This window comes from Siniperca chuatsi, linkage group LG13 (assembly GCF_020085105.1).
Source record: "Siniperca chuatsi isolate FFG_IHB_CAS linkage group LG13, ASM2008510v1, whole genome shotgun sequence".
Taxonomy (NCBI): Eukaryota; Metazoa; Chordata; class Actinopteri; order Centrarchiformes; family Sinipercidae; genus Siniperca; species Siniperca chuatsi.
The window spans coordinates 2,006,737-2,024,824 of NC_058054.1; positions in this window are offsets into that span (position 1 = coordinate 2,006,737).

Consider the following 18,088-nt stretch of genomic DNA (forward strand, 5'->3'; position numbering starts at 1 on the left):
GGTGGATTCAGGTTAGAAAGCCACAGGGGACGTGCATTTGAGCTTTTAATGTTACACTGTACAAACTCCACATGGGAGTTACATTAGAGCGCCGTTACACAGACGCTGCAGACGTAAAAAGTGCAGTAAAAGCATTAGAAACTCTCCTGCGGTGAGTCCCTGAGGGAGCGTTTAGGGTTATTTCGGCCGAGGGAAGGTGAATTTGACGCTAAACTGAATATTTTGATGGTGAGCGAAGACTTCTGGGATGAAGTGGGATGTGCCTTCGTGAAGTATCGCGCCTTTTTTTCATTTTACCGAATAAAAGTCCACCAAACATCCGAACGAGATGCAGAAAAGTGTGTGTGTGTGTGTGTGTGCAGCTGACCTTTTCCACTCATGGATTTTCAGCCACATGTTAAAGTTGTTTTAATAATTTAAAGTTACTGTTTCGTCTCTCGGTGTGTGTGTGTGTGTGTGTGTGTGTGAAAGCAGTTGCACGTCTGTAAACGTGAAAAGCTGCATGCGAACGTGAAAGCCGCAGACAAAGACAGAGCTGCTTTTGTTCTTCCATGACAGAAAAGGCCTCTGCAGCTCCTGAAATGGCGGCCGGAGAAACAGGCGGAGCGGGAGGACGGAAAGCCCGGAGCGGAGCCGGAGCTCAGGCCGGATCTGGAGTCTGATCTGGTTTCAGGTTTTTCCGCTTTGGTCGAATTGCTGCTGAGTTTTAGTGAAATCAGAAAGAATGAAAGCGCCTCACGGATGAATCCCGCCGCGACGACGCCACGCTGAGTCGACGCCCGCGAGAGAAATCACAACGCACACCACAACTGCTGCTATTATTATTATTATTATTAACAGTAAACATTATAATCAGTGGCATCAGGCTGCGTGCTGTGTGAAATGATGCTCCTTTAAACGGGAAACTGAATGTTTCTAGCTAAATTTAATTTTGTGTGCATCAATTCAACTTGTTCGTCGTTTCCTTCTGTTTCGTCTACAGCCAGATTTCTGTTTGAATCTTAATGATTCTGATGGCGTCACCTGCGGCTCAAACTATATATTTTTTACCCTCCACAAAAAATAAGATGTGATTTGTTTTTGGGGTTCATGTATGCGGCTGGTTTCCTTTTGATCACCGCCCGGAGGTCAGAGGTCGCTTTAAAAAAAAAAGAAGAAGAAGGAGGAGGAGGAGGAGGAATAACTCAACATTTGGGGAAATCCTCTTCTCCTCCTTCGCGCTGAGAGTCAGACGTTCAGATCGACGCCGCTCTCGTGTCTGTACGGTAAATCCGAAGCTACAGCTGGTTAGCTTAGCTTAGCATAAAGACTGGAAACGGGGGGAAACAGCTAGCCCGGCTCTCTCGTTTGTTTAATCCGCATTTCCTGTAGTGTTTTTGTCACCGTGACGTTGCCAGGCAACCGGCAGAGATTATTTTAACCTTTGGAAAGAGACTGGCTGTTTCCCCCCTGTTTCCAGTACTTATGCTAAGCTAAGCTAAGTGGCTGCCGGCTGTAGCCTTATACTGAACAAACAAGACATGAGAGCGGCGTCAATCTGAACATCTGACTCTCAGCAAGAAAGCAAACGAGCGGATTTCCCAAAATGCCAAACTATTCCTTTATGTCCGCAGAGCTGGCTGCCGCACGGCTGCCCTCTGATGCTGCGTCGCGGCGGCGGCGTCAGGACCAAACTGTCCCCCGTGAGCCCAGACAGTGCCGCAGGTGATCGCCCTGCAGGTTATAATGGGCTTCAGAACCGGAGGTACACGTGGATCTTTTCGGCTCGTGTTTATTCACGACCTCTTGTCGCAGTTTATTACGGTCGATGGGTTCAACCCAAGAGCGATCTCTCTCTCTCAGATCGTTTCATTTGAAGAGTTGAAAAGGTAAAAAGTATGTTTCATAAATGAAAAGCAAACATGAGAGTTTGATCCTCAAGATTTAACTTGCAACCCCTAAAAGGGGCCCCGGCCCCCCAGGTTGGGAACCATTGAACCAAACAGCTGTTTAGGGCCCCCAACATGAAGTCACTGACAAACTGAAATTATGAACTCACTTTAAGTTCCTTAAGTAAAAGTATAAATATATAAAATACTGTCGTAGTGGATTGTGTGCTATGAATATATTACATACTATTACAATACTCCAAGTAAAAGTCCTGAATTCAAAATGGTACATGAGTAAAAGTACACATGATACAGAGCGTCTCCTTTCACGGCGTTATATTATTATAGAATATCATATTATTCTGCTTTCACCACTAAGAAATACACGTCAGATCATTTCAGTGTTGCAGTTCGTCAGCGTGGAGCCAGTTTCTGGTACTTTGTGTACTGCTGGGGGTATTAGTAGGAAAATACTGCATCATGTCATGTGTTTTATTTATGAGAAAGGTAACTGTCAGATAAATGTAGCGGAGTAAAAGTATAAAGATAAAGTGGAAATACTCGAGTAAAGTACAAGTAACTCCAAATTGTCCTGAAGTACGGCACTCGAGTAAATGTACCACATTCCACCGACCGGTCGCGCCGAGTGGGAAGTTTTATTTTTGGTTTGGAGGATATTTTAAGAGACATTTTGTCAGATATTTCGGGATCTTGATATAATATTAAAACAGCACATGAAAAAGTCAGATTCAGTCTGAGACGACGAGAGGCAGATTCCTTGTAGAGAGAAATGGTTTCTACTGCGCTTCCCATAAGAGTGATGCAGAACGTGAGCGGCTGAAGTTTTGCCAGATTCATTTTTGTTTTATTTGAATACAATTTTCATATATTTTTAATTTTGGGGTAGTGGTGGGGATAATAAAATGTTCTCTAAGGTCTCAGTGTGCTTTGGTTTTAGTGCTCGTCGGAGCGGCTTAACGGCGTCTGAATCCACCCGTCTGACGGCCGGACAGTTTTAGCACAACCAGGGCCGCTTTAACAACCGAGTTCAACACCACGAACGTCTTCACAGAGAGACAGATGCGCTCCGTTATCTCCGGATTTACATGTTATCGCATCTCTGTGACTTTTCCCTCCACCTCCTAGCGTGACATTCAGGCAGACACAGACAGAAACACACTGACTGCACACGTGGTACGACAACGCTTTGTGCGGTTCACTCTGTTTGAAGCATACTGAGGCCTTCAGGGCCACAAAAAGCCTCTGTTTGAGGAAATGAAAGCTGCTTGTGATCAACCTGCAACTGCAAACCCCCCCCCCCCAAAACATTTCACATCTGTCCAGAAGGAGACCTTTCATATTGTTTATGTGTTTATCTGCAACTAAATTCATTCACGTCAGACCCCGAGTCAGTTTTATCTTATGTGAACTTTGTGAAAACCGGTTTCCGAAGACTTTCTTTTGCAGAATCATGTTTTGTGCAGTTAAAGTCAGATGCAGCTTCGTTTGCTGGAAGAAGTACCCAGATCCTGCCCTTAAATAACCTTTGTTGGAAGTAAAAACACAAAACTTTACTTCAGTAAAGGTGAACCGGTGAGATAAAGTAAAATGTCTGATACTTTCAGAGCGGCTCTGCTGGTACTGGCAGAGGAAAAGCTCCGATGTACTACGTCACACCGTTGTTACTCTTAGGGGAAAACCTTCACTTTTGGGAATTTCCCTGCTTACAAATAAGTGAAAGAAGAAACGAAAAATCAAAAGAAAGACAGAAAGAAAATAAAGATAATGTTGAATATAAAATCCGAATCTACAGATGAACCATTAACTTCAGCACATGTAGTGACGGAAAAAGTGCCACATTTCTGACTGAAATTTGGTGCAGGAAAAGTAGAAAGTCTCCAGAAATGGAATAATTCAAGTGCCAGGAACCTGAACGTGTCCCTTCGCAGTACTCGAGTAAACGCACCTACGACTGTTTGCAAAAAAACAGGAAGGTTTCGAATCTCCTTGAAGTTTGAACTGAGGCTCTGACAAACATGAAGAGACACGACGATCCATCTATCACTGTCAGGTTTTCCTCACGGAGAAAGAACAACACACACACACACACACACACACACACGCCCTCCTTCATTATAGCCAGTAAGTCTGCGTTTCTAAAAATAAAGGGCTCGCCCTCTGAGACTCCGGGGAAGCAGAGTCACTCCCTGCTGGAGGCTTTTTGGTGGCTGGAGGTTTGAGACGTTTCCCCTCAGACCATACATGGAGTCCTGACTGCAGCAGCAGGAGGAGGAGGAGATGATGATGAAGGGCGAGGAGTCCTGAGAAATACACAAACATTAACACAACAGCAAATCAAGTAGCTGCTGTGTTCATAAGTCTGTAAAAAAACAAATTTTCTTAAAACATCTGAAAAAATATTGGATTTGTAAAGATTCTTTTTGATATGCGGAGATTGTTTTTCAGATTTTAAATTTTCTTGATTTTTTTTTTTAAAGATGCTGAGCCTGTGGTTCGAGTCCGGCCGGAGACGTCTGGGACATGTCATCCCTCCGCTGTCTCTGCCCTCTCATTCACCCCCCCCCCAAAAAACAAACATATTACAGGATAAATCTGCTGATAAATGTTTTTCTTCTTGTCAATAAAGCTCACGTTCAGACTCAAACAGCAGTGAACGTCTCTGCTAACGAGTGTGTGTGTGTGTGTGTGTGCGTATCACAGCCTCCACTGTCGTCCAGAAACTATTAAAAACACATCAGTGACATGTTCCTTCATCACCACGAACACACACACACACCGTCCTGCTGCCCCAAACACTCACTACAGCACCACATGTGGATTCATCCGCCGCTGGAAATAGTCCCCGACAAACGCACAAATTACTGAGCCTGAAACTAAAAAGGTGTGTGAGTTTTTACGTCTTCGGTAGGAACCAATGGGCTCGGAGCTGACAGGAAGTCAGAGAGACGCACTGACACACTGATGGTCTGGCTCTGCACATGAGATTTGTTGACTGTAAGAAAAATGTAGAACAACACCAGACCGATCCCGTCGTACACGTACAAACACAGGAAACAGCGTGTTTACAAAGCTGACACGCTGTAAAAAACCGGATATTCTGACGCCTGTTTCCATACAAATCAGCTTGAGTTAAGAAAAGTTACGTTGAGCACCGTCATCCGGTCAAACGTCCGGTTCAACCAACACGCTGGTCAATGACAAAAGCTCCCGAGAAGTGACTGACTGATTAGAAATCATCCTGCTCCCCAGAGGATGAATCCTAACGGCGCTCGTCTGGCGCCACCATCAGGCCGACATGATATAATCTAAAGGTCCGGTGTGAAATCTGCTGAACACAGTCTCAGTCTTTATGTTTTGGACACTCTCTTGTAGCCGGGTGTGCCGGGTTTCGGGGTCCCTGCAGCTCGCTCGGTGTTATGGCCTCAGTTTGTTCGACAATTTCCGAACAGACAACCGTACGATCACGCCCACTTTATGCAGCGATCGCTCAGCTGTGTGAGGAAGGTTTCAGCCTCTTTCTTCTCTTCTCCACGCAACTGTTTCTGTCACTTTTCAGGCGAACAGCGAACCAGGAGAGACTGTCTGAAAAGGCGCTCTGTTTTTCACATTTGTACGTTTCACAGCGTCGAGACCGCAAAGACGCGGCGTTGCTGGAGACGGAGGATGTGACAGCGGGCTTTTCAGCCCACCTTCCAGCGTGGACGCCCAGAACAGAAAGGGAAACACTGCAGACTGCAGACGTGGTCACACTGAGTGTGGTAGTTTGTTTGTTTGAAGCAGACTGAGGCCTTTACTGTTCTTCGTCACAGGTTACGGCTCTAATTACAGGAATAAGAAAGGAACTGACGTCTACTTTAAAAAGAAAAATCAGTGTTTGTTAAACTGCTCGTGTCCACACTAATCCTCATGGCCGCTCAGGTTCACCTCGTGACGCCTCGGAGGGGGGGGGGCAGCCACGGGTTGGGAACCACTGTGCTAGAGATTAAAGTGATTTAAAGTTTAAATTCAAAGCTCAAATAAGAAGACGCTGAAAATGATCTTTACCAGGAAACACACAAGCCACAGGAAACACAAAGACCAACAGACGAAATGTCAGTTTGATGAGATAAGAGCCACTTTCACGTATAATGAACGGACATGTCAGTGCAGTATTTGCTAAAGGCCTGCTCCAGTGCCATCGGGACATTTTCTTGACTCTAGTGTAGTGCTCTGCCTCAATACTGAGGCTTGTTCCAAGTTACTGACGCTCATTTCTTGTGAAAAACGAGGGAACTGCAGTTATCTCCCCTCCAGTGAGGTAAAATATGAACACACACATGTTCCAGCAGCAGCAGCAGCGGGACTGCGTTCAGCGTCTTCCTGTTCAGGATAAAAAACAAATATTTGCCGTTCGTTGGCTTCGGGGCGGAAATGTGAAGAATGAGGAAGTGCTGGTGTGTTTGTGCGGAGCGAGGCGAGCTGCAGGAGATGGCCTGCAGGCTGGCCGAGATCACTCTGCACGCTTCCTGTTTTTCTCCGCAGCTTTCAATCTGAAAACAGAAACATGAAATCCCCCCCGTGGCTGCTGAAGCCTGACTGCGAATCAGCGCAGTGAAAGTGACGACGGACACGAACTGACTGATGATCTGATTCAGCTCTAAAAATACAGCTGCACATACATTATTGCATATTTCTATGATAGGAAAGAGCTTTTACTAACAATACACTAGTCCAAAGTCCTGCTAGCGTCCCCTACAGGCCGCAGCGCTCATTACAGCACAACGCAACATCATTTATCCATTGTGAACAGTAGTGGAGCTAACGCGAGCCTACAGGCATGCTAGCAGCTGTGTGCAGCTATACTGAACGCTAACGACAGCATGGCAACAAGCTCTCAATGACGCCGACGCGCCGATGTTGATTTATTTATCTATTTAACAGGGAGCACACAGACGAAGCTTGTTACACAAGAAAGGGTTCATCCTCTGAAAAGCAGGAATGGGATTAAAGTCATTACACAGCACAGGTTTGCACAATAAAATGCATGTATACACGCATATACACGCAAAAAGTATGTACAATATCAGTGTAAAATGCATATTATAGTGCAAAAGCTTGAGGTAGTAGTGCGGAGAGTTCCATGCAAACTTCACAGATGCAGTGCAAAGATCAATATAACACGCAGAGGACGTCGTGGATTAAATGACCAACGCCTCTTTAGATTTTGGTGTTTCTTGTGTAAAGTTTGTGCGAAGTGCGGCGCTGGAGAAAACGTCAGAGTGGGCCCCCGAAAAATCCTTCAGACAATTCATTTCATTTAGTGCAAACGTCTCCCGTTTTAACACGACCTGAGTGCATCGAGAGGAAGAAACTGCTGCTGCTGCAGCTCGACCTCGCTGGGCTCGTCAATCGATACCACCTCCTTCCTCCATGTCTGACTCCTACACACACACACACATACACACACACACACACACACACACACACACACACACACACTCCAGGAAGGGAGGGGGTGGCTGTGGGGTAATTTGAGATGCAGTCTCATAAAGCAGCAGACTGAAAACCACTGATTGTTTCTTCTGGGTCCTAATGTCCGTCACACACACACACACACACACACACACACAAAACACACACAAAAACCCCCCCTTTAACCTTCAGGTCTCACCTTTATTTCTTTCTCCTGCACTTCCGTGATCCGCGAGAGCTCACAGGAACACTCGTGACCTCTGACCTCTGGCGTCCTTCCAGTGTCAGTGATCTCACATTAAAGGCAGGGAAGGGATCTGGAGACCAGAACAGCTTTGACAAAGTGAATCCTGCGAGCACAACGTGAACAAGTGAGCTCGGAGGCGACCTGTCTCCTAGACATGACATTCACATCGGCCTGTTTAGCTACTTCTTGTATTACTTGTAAGTCGGATGTGGTCGGGGTGGAGTCCTGCGTGCGGTTCGGTTTAGACTACGAAAACACCTTGGTTAAGGTTAGTGAAGGATCAGGGTTTCGGTTAAATGTTAACAAAGTACAAGAGTCACTGATCAAGTCACTGTTTTTCCCACTCTTTCAATTTTTAACCAAGGCCACCATCTTTCCCCAACCGTAACCAAGTGATGCGGAGTCCCACAGGGGTCGGTACTGGGCCCTAAACATTTCATTTATTTATAGTTTTTTGTAAAGTGTGTAGCAAGTTCTGGAGATGATTTTAAAAATACTTTTGGATGATATTGAAACTAAACTTTAAATGCGGTTTGACGCAAATAAATAATCATTAAATTTGAATAAAACCAAACTCCAAAATCTTTTTTTTTGGGGGGGATCTAAAAAAAAAGGAGGATGAAGTCATAATATATCGATAGATGGAGTTAATCCTGAAAGGGTCGTCTTGGAAACCTCACACAGTTTATATAAAGTCAAAATTGCCCAAAATGTTGGACACTTGGACACTTCTCACTTATTTTCGTCACTGCGTGGAGGTGTGGGGCAACACAGCGACTGTAAATCCACTGTATCTGAACGAGGTGGATTCAAACTAACTAAAAAAAAAGTTATGTTTAGAGCCAAAAACAGGCAATTGAAAATTTTGATTTTAAAACTCAGCAGGACGTTAAAACAGACGCATGTTTCAGAGGAATAACTTCAAATGTTGTTTGTTTTTTTTTGTTACTATTATTCAATTTAAGAACCAAATAATTAATAACCATTAACGGATCTGTTTCTTCTCCCTGCTCCTTGTGTTTTATGTTGCGTCAGATTGTAACTTACTAAAAAATACAAATAATAACTAAATCATGCTTTAGTTGCTACGAGTAGAACTAATGAAATATGTTGTTTAGCGTCTTTTTGCAGACGTGCTATCTAACATTTGCTGCTTATGTTGATAAGCAACGTGATTCAGGGGACATCGCGTTTCTTTGCAAATTAGTGTTATATAAACATAATTTCAAGTAGACAGCGTTTGGGAGGAAAGAGGCAGATGGGCGCTACAATAAAATCACAGATTGTGTGTCTGAGTTCCCCGCTTTTATTCTGAAATTCCATCACATTTCCATAATTTCAGGCCGTTAATAACCACCGCGAGAACAACGAAGCAACGTTTACGACGGATACGACTGCGAAAAGCTCCATTCAAGCTGAAGTAAATATGAATTCCTTATTGGAAACGTTACGCTTCATATATGTTGAAAGGTATTATATATCATGTTTCTGCATGTTCAGCTAATTAATTGTCAGTGCGCGCAGTTGAACATTGTCTCCATTTTGTCTCCACAAAATTCGCACCAAATTACAGATTTCTTTCCACAAAACTTGTGTAACTATGTGTGAAAGCGTGATATCAGTTTGATGTTTGAGCGTCCAACAGAGGTTTGACAGAAACATCTGATTCTGAAGTAACCTGAGGACAGTCGAGCTGGATCCCAACAGACCAGCATTATAATACTTGGTACATTATAATATTTGGTAAAAGTTTTGTGACTCAGACAGACAAACAAAGCCGTGGATATGTTAGTTTGAGGCCTGAAATGGTTTGTAAAGTCAAAGCTGGTGGTTCGAGCTGAGATCCGTTTGCGGGGTTTCAGATGGGGAACTTTGTGAGAGCGTTCAGCCGGAAACCCCCTCTGCACACGGGGCAGGTTCCTGCTGGTTTCTGATGCACCTGAAACTGTGATCCCATCCGCCCGTCAATAACCTGATAACCTGGAAGTTTCTTTGTGTTTTCACCGCAGCCGAAGGATTACACGCTCATCTGTTCGTCACTCTGCACCCTAAAACCGCTCTGAATAAAATGGAAGCTGATGATCTGATGGTTTCCTCTCTATCTCTGCTGTGCCACACTGCCGCAGCGTGTTGTAGTCTTATGTGGGGTGGGCCGAATAACTAACCAATAAGAAAATTATGTGTTTTCCTGCTTAAAAGCGTCCTCCGGCAATTTAGGATTCACAAGAGTCACGAGAGACAGGTTAAAACAAAATAAAAATGGTTCAAATCTGAGCAGCAGATGCAGATATAAAAAACCCCACTACATTTCCCATAATGCAACTGGGCCGTTTCTCTCAGAGCACATAAACAGTCACGTCTTCCAAACTCCACACCTCCGGTTTGTAACGCAGACCGTATACGTTAGACGTTCACAGTCTCTCCTCATACAACTGAGGCTGAGTAAACTGATCTGAGGGCCGCTCCTCTCATTTTTGTATTTTATGAACAGGTCTGCAGCCTGGGTGAACCAGCACCAAAAAGGTCACATGTTTGACCCCCCGCCTCCTCCTCAGTTTCCACGCTGTGTGTCAGCTGGACGCGGAGAAATGAAAAGTGAATCTGCAGCTCGTCAGTTTCAGTCTGCGGCGGCGAGACAGCACAGACTCTCTGCTGCTGATCGGAGGTCAGATTTCCTTGTTTCCTGTCTGACGTGATTAAGTTTCAGGAGCAAAATGAGACGCTGGTATATTTCTGTCTCTTCTATCGTGCCCTCTGATCAAAGTAACAAAGATCAACTGTGTTGAAATCCCCCTCCATGTTTGTTTGTAGTCAGTTTAACCCACGGTTAGGTTAGTTCACTGCTAACAGAGCCAGAAGCATAGGAGACTCCTGAGGGACCTCTGTGATGTGCAAAGGAAAGGTCACATGGACAGATGAAAACCAAAGGCTAACCATACCATAAGCTACTTTCAGCTAGCCTCGCTAACCTGGCATTTACATCAACACCAACTACTTTCCACGGCAAGGGGAAAGTTAGCGTAACATTTACCAATGTGAAACCAGTGGTGGCAGAAGCACACAGATCCTCTACTTCAGTAAAAGTACACAAGTATTATCAGCTAAATTGACTTAAGTATTAAAAGTAAAAGTACTCGTTCTGCACAAATCCTTGTGACTGAGAGAATAAATAACATTATTAATACTGATGCATCAGTGTGAGAGCAGCATTTTACTGTTTTAGTAAAATGTTTTACTAGTTTTAACTACTTTATATACAGTTAGCTAATTTAACCAATTTATATAGTTTGCAGGTTTTAACTACTTTATATAGTCTAGTTTTAACTACTTTATTTACAGTTAGCTAGTTTTAACTACTTTATATACAGTTAGCTAATTTAACCAATTTATATAGTTAGCTAGTTTTAACTGCTTTATGTAGTGTAGTTTTAACTACTTTATATACAGTTAGCTAATTTAACCAATTTATATAGTTAGCTAGTTTTAACTGCTTTATGTAGTGTAGTTTTAACTACTTTAGCTAATTTAACCAATTTATATAGTTAGCTAGCTTGAACTACTTTATATACAGTTAGCTAATTTAACCAATTTATATAGTTTGCTGGTTTTAACTACTTTATATACAGTTAGCTAATTTAACCAATTTATATAGTTAGCTAGTTTTAACTGCTTTATGTAGTGTAGTTTTAACTACTTTAGCTAATTTAACCAATTTATATAGTTAGCTAGCTTGAACTACTTTATATACAGTTAGCTAATTTAACCAATTTATATAGTTTGCTGGTTTTAACTACTTTATATGCAGTTAGCTGGTTTTAACTACTTTATATACAGTTAGCTAATTTAACCAATTTATATAGTTAGCTAGTTTTAACTGCTTTATATACAGTTAGCTAGATTTAACTGCTTTATATACAGTTAGCTAGATTTAACTACTTTATATACAGTTAGCTAGTTTAACCAATTTATACAGTTAGCTAGCTTTAAGTACTTTATATACAGTTAGCTAGTTTAGTCCAGTGGTTCCCAACCTAGGGGTCGGGCCCCTCATCAAAGGGTCACCAGATAAATCTGAGGGGTCGTGAGATGATTAATGGGAGAGGAAAGAAGAAGAAACAAAGTTCTGATAAACAAATCTGTTTTCAGCTTTTGGACTTTTCTCTAATCTCTGATTTTTATATTGGATCATTTGAACAGTTTGTGAAATGAAACCATGTGAGACGTTCGGAGGAGAAATGTCTCTCTGGTGGGACTGACAACAACTCATCTGAAACATGACAGGGATGCACAACTAAACAGGTCACAAGCAAAAAAGGTTGGGAAGACAATGTGATCATTTGTTTTTTAGTGTAAAATCTTACTCTGAAAAGTAACTAGTAACTAAAGCTGTCAAATACATGTAGTGGAGTAAAAGTACAATATTTCTCTCTGAAGTGTTGCAGAATAGAAATATAAAGTAGCCTAAAATGGAAATAATCAAGTACAGTGCTTGAGTAAATGCACTCAGTTGCAGTCCACCTGTGTGTAAAAACAATGCTTAGGGGAGAACCAACCCGGGGCTAAATAAATACTAGCTACCTTTCACCGAAATGTCACCTTTATAAATACTTAAGCACTTAGCCTTTCATTTCTGTATTACAGTTCTGCTTTCAGTAAACTTTAACCCACTCTGCTCAAAAAGCCTCGCTGGAGAAGCACCAGACGATGAAGGCACAGCGCAGAACACAGTGTAGAAAGAAGATTAGTAAAAAAAAAACATCGTGACAATAATTTCTTGCTGAAATTAAACATTTTAAAGAGGAACTCCACACCAATTATTTTGTTGTGCTGTACACATAATCACATAGATACTTGTTGGCATGTGATGTTTATACAAGTGATTTTTTTCCCCAACAAAACACATATTGTGTGTAAAAATCAGCTTGTATGTGTCTGTTACACCCCCCACCTCTGAAGTCTGTTACGTATGTTGACCCCCCTGACACTGGCTAACTAGCTGTCACACAGAGCTGCTGGTAGCGTCAGCATTAGCCCGATAAGTGCCGTGTCGTACACGAAGGAGATTTATTCCTCCGCGGTGGCAGCAAACAACACAAGAGCTGATAACTGAGCTGCATTCGGAGCTTAACGAGACAGTGACTCTCTCTAAGGGACATAAATGCTCTTCTAGTGACGGTCAAAGCTCCAGCCGACGTCCCTGGCTTTCTGGCAGAGGCACAGAGAGTCTGACATGCCGGCTGCTCGTGGCTGGTTAGCTGGTACCAGCAGCACTGGAGGGTGCAGTTACCCTTTCACCATTTCATAGAACAGCACTAAGTTGTACAGCTAAATGTGATCACAGTGTAGACTAGATTGCTAGTGCTAGAGCTTGGCAACCTTCACCTTGAATATCAGAAATCAGAAATCCTTTATTGATCCCCGAAGGGAAACTCTTTGTTACAGCAGCTCGTCTTTACGTCAGTGCACACAGGAGAAAGTACTAGCAAATGATATGATACACTATAAACACTATAAAACAGGTCAGAAAATAAATGAAGTACCAGGTGGGTATAAGTATAAGATAAAATAAGTGTGAAGTACCAATATTAAGATATTGCACAGCAGTAATGGAGGTATGAATAATATCAATGTCAATAAATAGGAAAAACTAACAGGAAAACTAAATATTGCACAGTTATTCAAGTACTGCAGAGATGTTAATGATCAATGTCCAGTTTAGTGACTTCGGGTCAAACAGACTGACACTTAGAGGGAGGAGTTAAAGAGTCTGACGGCCACAGGCAGGAATGACTTCCTGTGGCGCTCTGTGGTGCATTGTGGGGGGACGAGTCTTCCGCTGAAGGCGCTCCTTTGTTTGACCAGCGCGTCATGGAGCGGGTGGGAGACGCCGTCCAAGATGGCGTGTAGTTTACCCAGCGTCCTCCTCTCTGACTATGGTAGTGATCTCCCAAGACTCCCCAGAAGTATCACTACTGCTCATGGTTACGTTCAGTTAAAACGCCTTGAGCTCTGATGTAGGACAGAGGTTGAACTTTTGACCTGAGCTACGACTGAGGTGTGTACATATTTCTTCCTTTTAAGAGACAGCTAACAGCCAATCAGAGAGCAGGATTTTCTGAGCCTGTAGTCCTGCACACAACCAGCCTGACAAAGAGTCCCATCAATAAAGAGCCTCCCAGTCGGACACACACAGGAAGCTACTTTACGTTAAAGGGTCATTACACTGTTAGACGCGGACTTTAAAACATGCATCAGTTCAAATACAAAGTTTGCTTTAACTGAAGCACAAAGACAAGCTATCAAATCTGCAGTTAAAGTCTTCAGCCTGCAGTCATTAGTCCGACCAGACAACCAGCGTGCGAGTTACACTCACTGACGCGACGGGAAAGACGCTGCGCGGGTAAAAGCAAATCACCAGGCTCGTTTACACGTCAAACGCACATGATTCAGTAGCTGCTGAACAAAGAGGGAGCAGGCAGGCAGGCAGGCGTGACGGAGGCGGGTGTCTCTGAACTGGGACACCGGCCTCCCGATCGTCCCCGCGGACCAGCAACAGGGAGCAGAAAGAGAAGCGGGTTAATTAGCTCGATCAGATCAGCAAATTAACCGCAGAGCTCTGATTCAACAGGAGGACGGCACCTTTACACGGAAGTCAGAGAGCAGACGGATCCCGATGAAGCCGAGGTCTCAGCAGGAGGCTCAGTGGGGGGTTTTTAAGGATACTGTCAGGGTGCCGTGACCTTTGACCCCCAGCCCTCTTATAATCAGCTGCGATGGCGGCAATCTGGCAACGATTAACGGCCTGAAGACAGCAGGTCCAGGACTTTTGGGCTGTGGAAACTTAAAATAAAGCATCATGTTTCGTACATTTGTTGTGGTCTGGCAAAGTTTTAATGTTCTGGATTTAAGGTATTTACCTCAAAACACTTAAAATTACAAATTAAATTTTATTTAGTGTGTTTCAAGTAACTCCCTTGAGCAGGTCAGAGTGGGCACAAAGTCATCCATGCATTTGATCGCCATCAGCGACTCATAACCACCTTACTAGCAAAAACATCTCCTCAAGCAAAGCAAATGCTTTTCATCGCACGCTGTGTACAAATACCTCGTCTTTCCAGTAGACGTTGTGTACGGAGAGGGAGGCTGACTGAGGGTTTCTGGGTAAAAGCAGAGACCAGTTAGTAGAGACAGCAGAGGCCTCTGGGAAACTGACTCTCCTTCACGCTCAGCAAACACTGTCGTCATCAACACAACACATCCCCGCAGTTCACCGATGTTCCTCGTGTGTCGTCGTCCTGAAGCGGGCAATAAAACTGCCTCGCTGTCACAAAAAACAGCACCATGTTTGTGTTTCTTATGCAGCACCAAGGACATAACGGCGAGGAGGCCTAAAAGTCTCTATAAGACGACTGAAGTCCTGCCCCCATGTATCGTTAGCTTCATTTTCTCCATTAACTTTTCTCAATGTGGATGTTTTTCTTTAATCTGTCTGAAAAGCTAAAACAATGATACGATCTTCTGTCCGTATTTTAAGGTAAAAAGAGAATCTACTTGCTGTAGTTTTTGAATGTAAACAAAATATTGGTTTTTATCTTGGCTAAATTACAAGTTGTTGACACTTTACCACCTAAAATAGTATCCGCTATCCATTTAGCTTGGAATATGGACAGAAAACCTGCGTCGTGTTTGAACTTTTCTGACAATTCGACGGAAAAAAATTCAGAAATTACACAGTGGTGCTGAGGCTAGTCAGAGCTAGCTTAAGGACTCATGTTATCATCGACATGTGCTAGTTAGCTTAGCTAATGCTACCAAGCTAATAAAGTTATCATTACTTCTGTTGGAAGAAATTGACTTACAGAAATTCACAATAACTTTTGCAACCACGACTTATATATATCTTATATTTTAAAATAAGAATCTTGTAAAAGGGTCTAAAATATGCTCTTGATGAGTATGTGCATTATATCATGTCAACAGACTGAGGCTAAAGCTAACAGATCCCAGTTAAAAAGTCATCATCCTCAGCAGTTGATGATCCATGTAAAAGACATGGAAATACACATTGATCTTGTATTGAGGTGTAGCGCTAGTTAGTCCTAGTAGCATTAGTAGCCTATGATAAGGAAGAACTTGTTCTAACGTAATCCTGTTTAGCTGCTAAGCTTACACGCTTGTTCGTATTTTCAAACAGTAACGTTACAAGAGAAAATGCCTTTAATGCTATCTCGTGTGACGTTGGCTGGAGTTGCTGGAATGTAAAACTTCCCAAAATCCAGTAAAGATCAGCACAGAGCCGCAAATGTTAGCCAAAACTCTGATAGCATCCAGGACCGGCTCCCAAACAGCGCTAGTCATTCATTTTTTTACGTAAAAATGCAGCTAGCTAATAAAATGCTTCTTGGCCTTGGGGGTAATGCTTGGTTACTACTGTAAGTATTAAACTAGTTAGCCGGGCATGCTAACATTTGTGGCTAATATTAGAGCACACAAACACGCTGCCAAATTGGTTGCGTTTTCTAGTAGTATTGAGTATCCAAACTCAAATCTAAAGCTTGTCAGACCTGCTGTCCCTTGTTAATCTTATGCTTAGACGACTGAGGTAACAGTCAGTTATGGTCAGTACTGGCCACGCGGCCATCAAACGGTAAATAACGAAACAGCAGATAAAAGGCACAGATTTGACGTCGTTGCTGACTACATAAAACATCCAAAGAAACGACTCACCAAGAATCATTTAGCCAGAAATGGTAATTTATTCAGATTCTCCCATCGACTGTAATTCATTTTGGCCTCATTTCACCTTGAGCGCCCTCTGCTGGTCAAGTTAGAGTAGAGCCTGTTGTGTTTTCTGACGACACTGCGGAGAGCTGCAGGGCCTCTCCGTCACAACCCAGAAGCCCCTGCTCCCTCCCTCCACCCTCCACCCGCCCGGCACGGGCACGGGCAGCAGATCGCCATGGCGACCAGCCCAGACTGCTGGTCACCACAGTGTGAGGTCAGTGTTTCCATGGCGATGGAGCAGATGAACGGTAATCCGTCCTTGTTTTTGCACTGTGGAAACAGGACGGGTGGGTGGAGGCAGAGAGAGGAGGGGAGGTGGAGTCGTGAGCATGTGTTAGCATGTGTGTGTGTCATCTCCCTCACTAAAGCTGCAGCCTCACCCCTCCTACCCCCCCCCTCCTTCCTCTCCTCGCTCTTAATAGCGAATTTGCAATCATGCACTGCAGATCAAGCAGGAACCAGCGGAAGATTAAAAGGCGCTGACGATCTGGAGCAAAAACGAGGTCACCGCAAACAGGCGGCATTTCACTGCTGCTACGTAATCAGCCGCTGCAGGAAGCTGAGGGAGCGCTGCAGCAACACAGGGCACGACAGGAAGGACAAGAAAGGACAGAGCGCTGATAGATGCATACATGCTGAGTACAGCCTCGGGGCTCTGCGGTTTCTCCACACTGACAGTGACACAGACGCACCTTTGTGTGCAGGGTTTTCATTGCTGATCATTTGTACGACAGTAATCGACACCCTGCACTTTCATTCCTGAATCACACCGTCATTTGTACTTCGGACCTCCCTTTTATTTCATTGTTTTCTGCGTTTATTTTATTACGTTTGCGTGCATTGTATTTATATCTATCTTCTTATGTATCTTGTGCATTTGGGCACAAACATTTATATGTCCTACTTTTTTTTTTTTTGTCAGGGGCTTTTACAGTCAAATACAAAATGTATTTTAGGAAAAAGAAGGGGGTGGAGGGACGTTGAGGACGAAGAAGCGATTGCAGATGATGTTGCAGTTCCCCACAGCTGCCACTAGATGAAGAGTCATATTTTACGGACATCATCTTTAATTGATGATGAGATTCATGAGCCTTGTGTGTGTGTGTGTGTGTGTGTGTGGGGTGAATAAACCACGCCGACCTCCCCTTCCAGCACTTCCTGTCCGATCAGCGTATAAACTGCACACAGAAGTGAAAGTGATCTTTTTTTTAGCGTCACTTCGCAGCTCGCTACAACACTTCTTCCACCGTGGCGAGCGGAAAAAAAACCACCTGATTAATCTGGAACGCCGCCGTCACGTGCGAGAAGAGTCGACCGTATGGTGAAGTGAAGCGCCAAAGCCCCCACGGCGTCGCAGGTTTCCTGCGTGAGAAGAAGTGAATTTAGAAAACAAGTTTCTGTTTTTGCAAACTGCAGCGGCTGCAGGTCGACACCAGCAGCGCATTCATCATCTCTGACTCCTCGTTTTTTTTCCTCCTTCTCTCCTTTAAAACTCCTCCTCCTCTTCCTCCTCCTCCTCCTCTTATTCTCCCTGGCATCTTTCAAACGGTGCAGAGGCTCCCGATTGGCTGGCTGACAGGCTTGGTGTGAGGGGGCGTGGAGCGGCAGCCAATCCCGTGCTCCCTCCGCCTCCCAGCCCCCTCTTTTTCCTTTTTTTTTGTTTTGAAACCTGCCATGAATATTCACCCCCCCTTCTCTCCCCCATATCCTCCCTGAA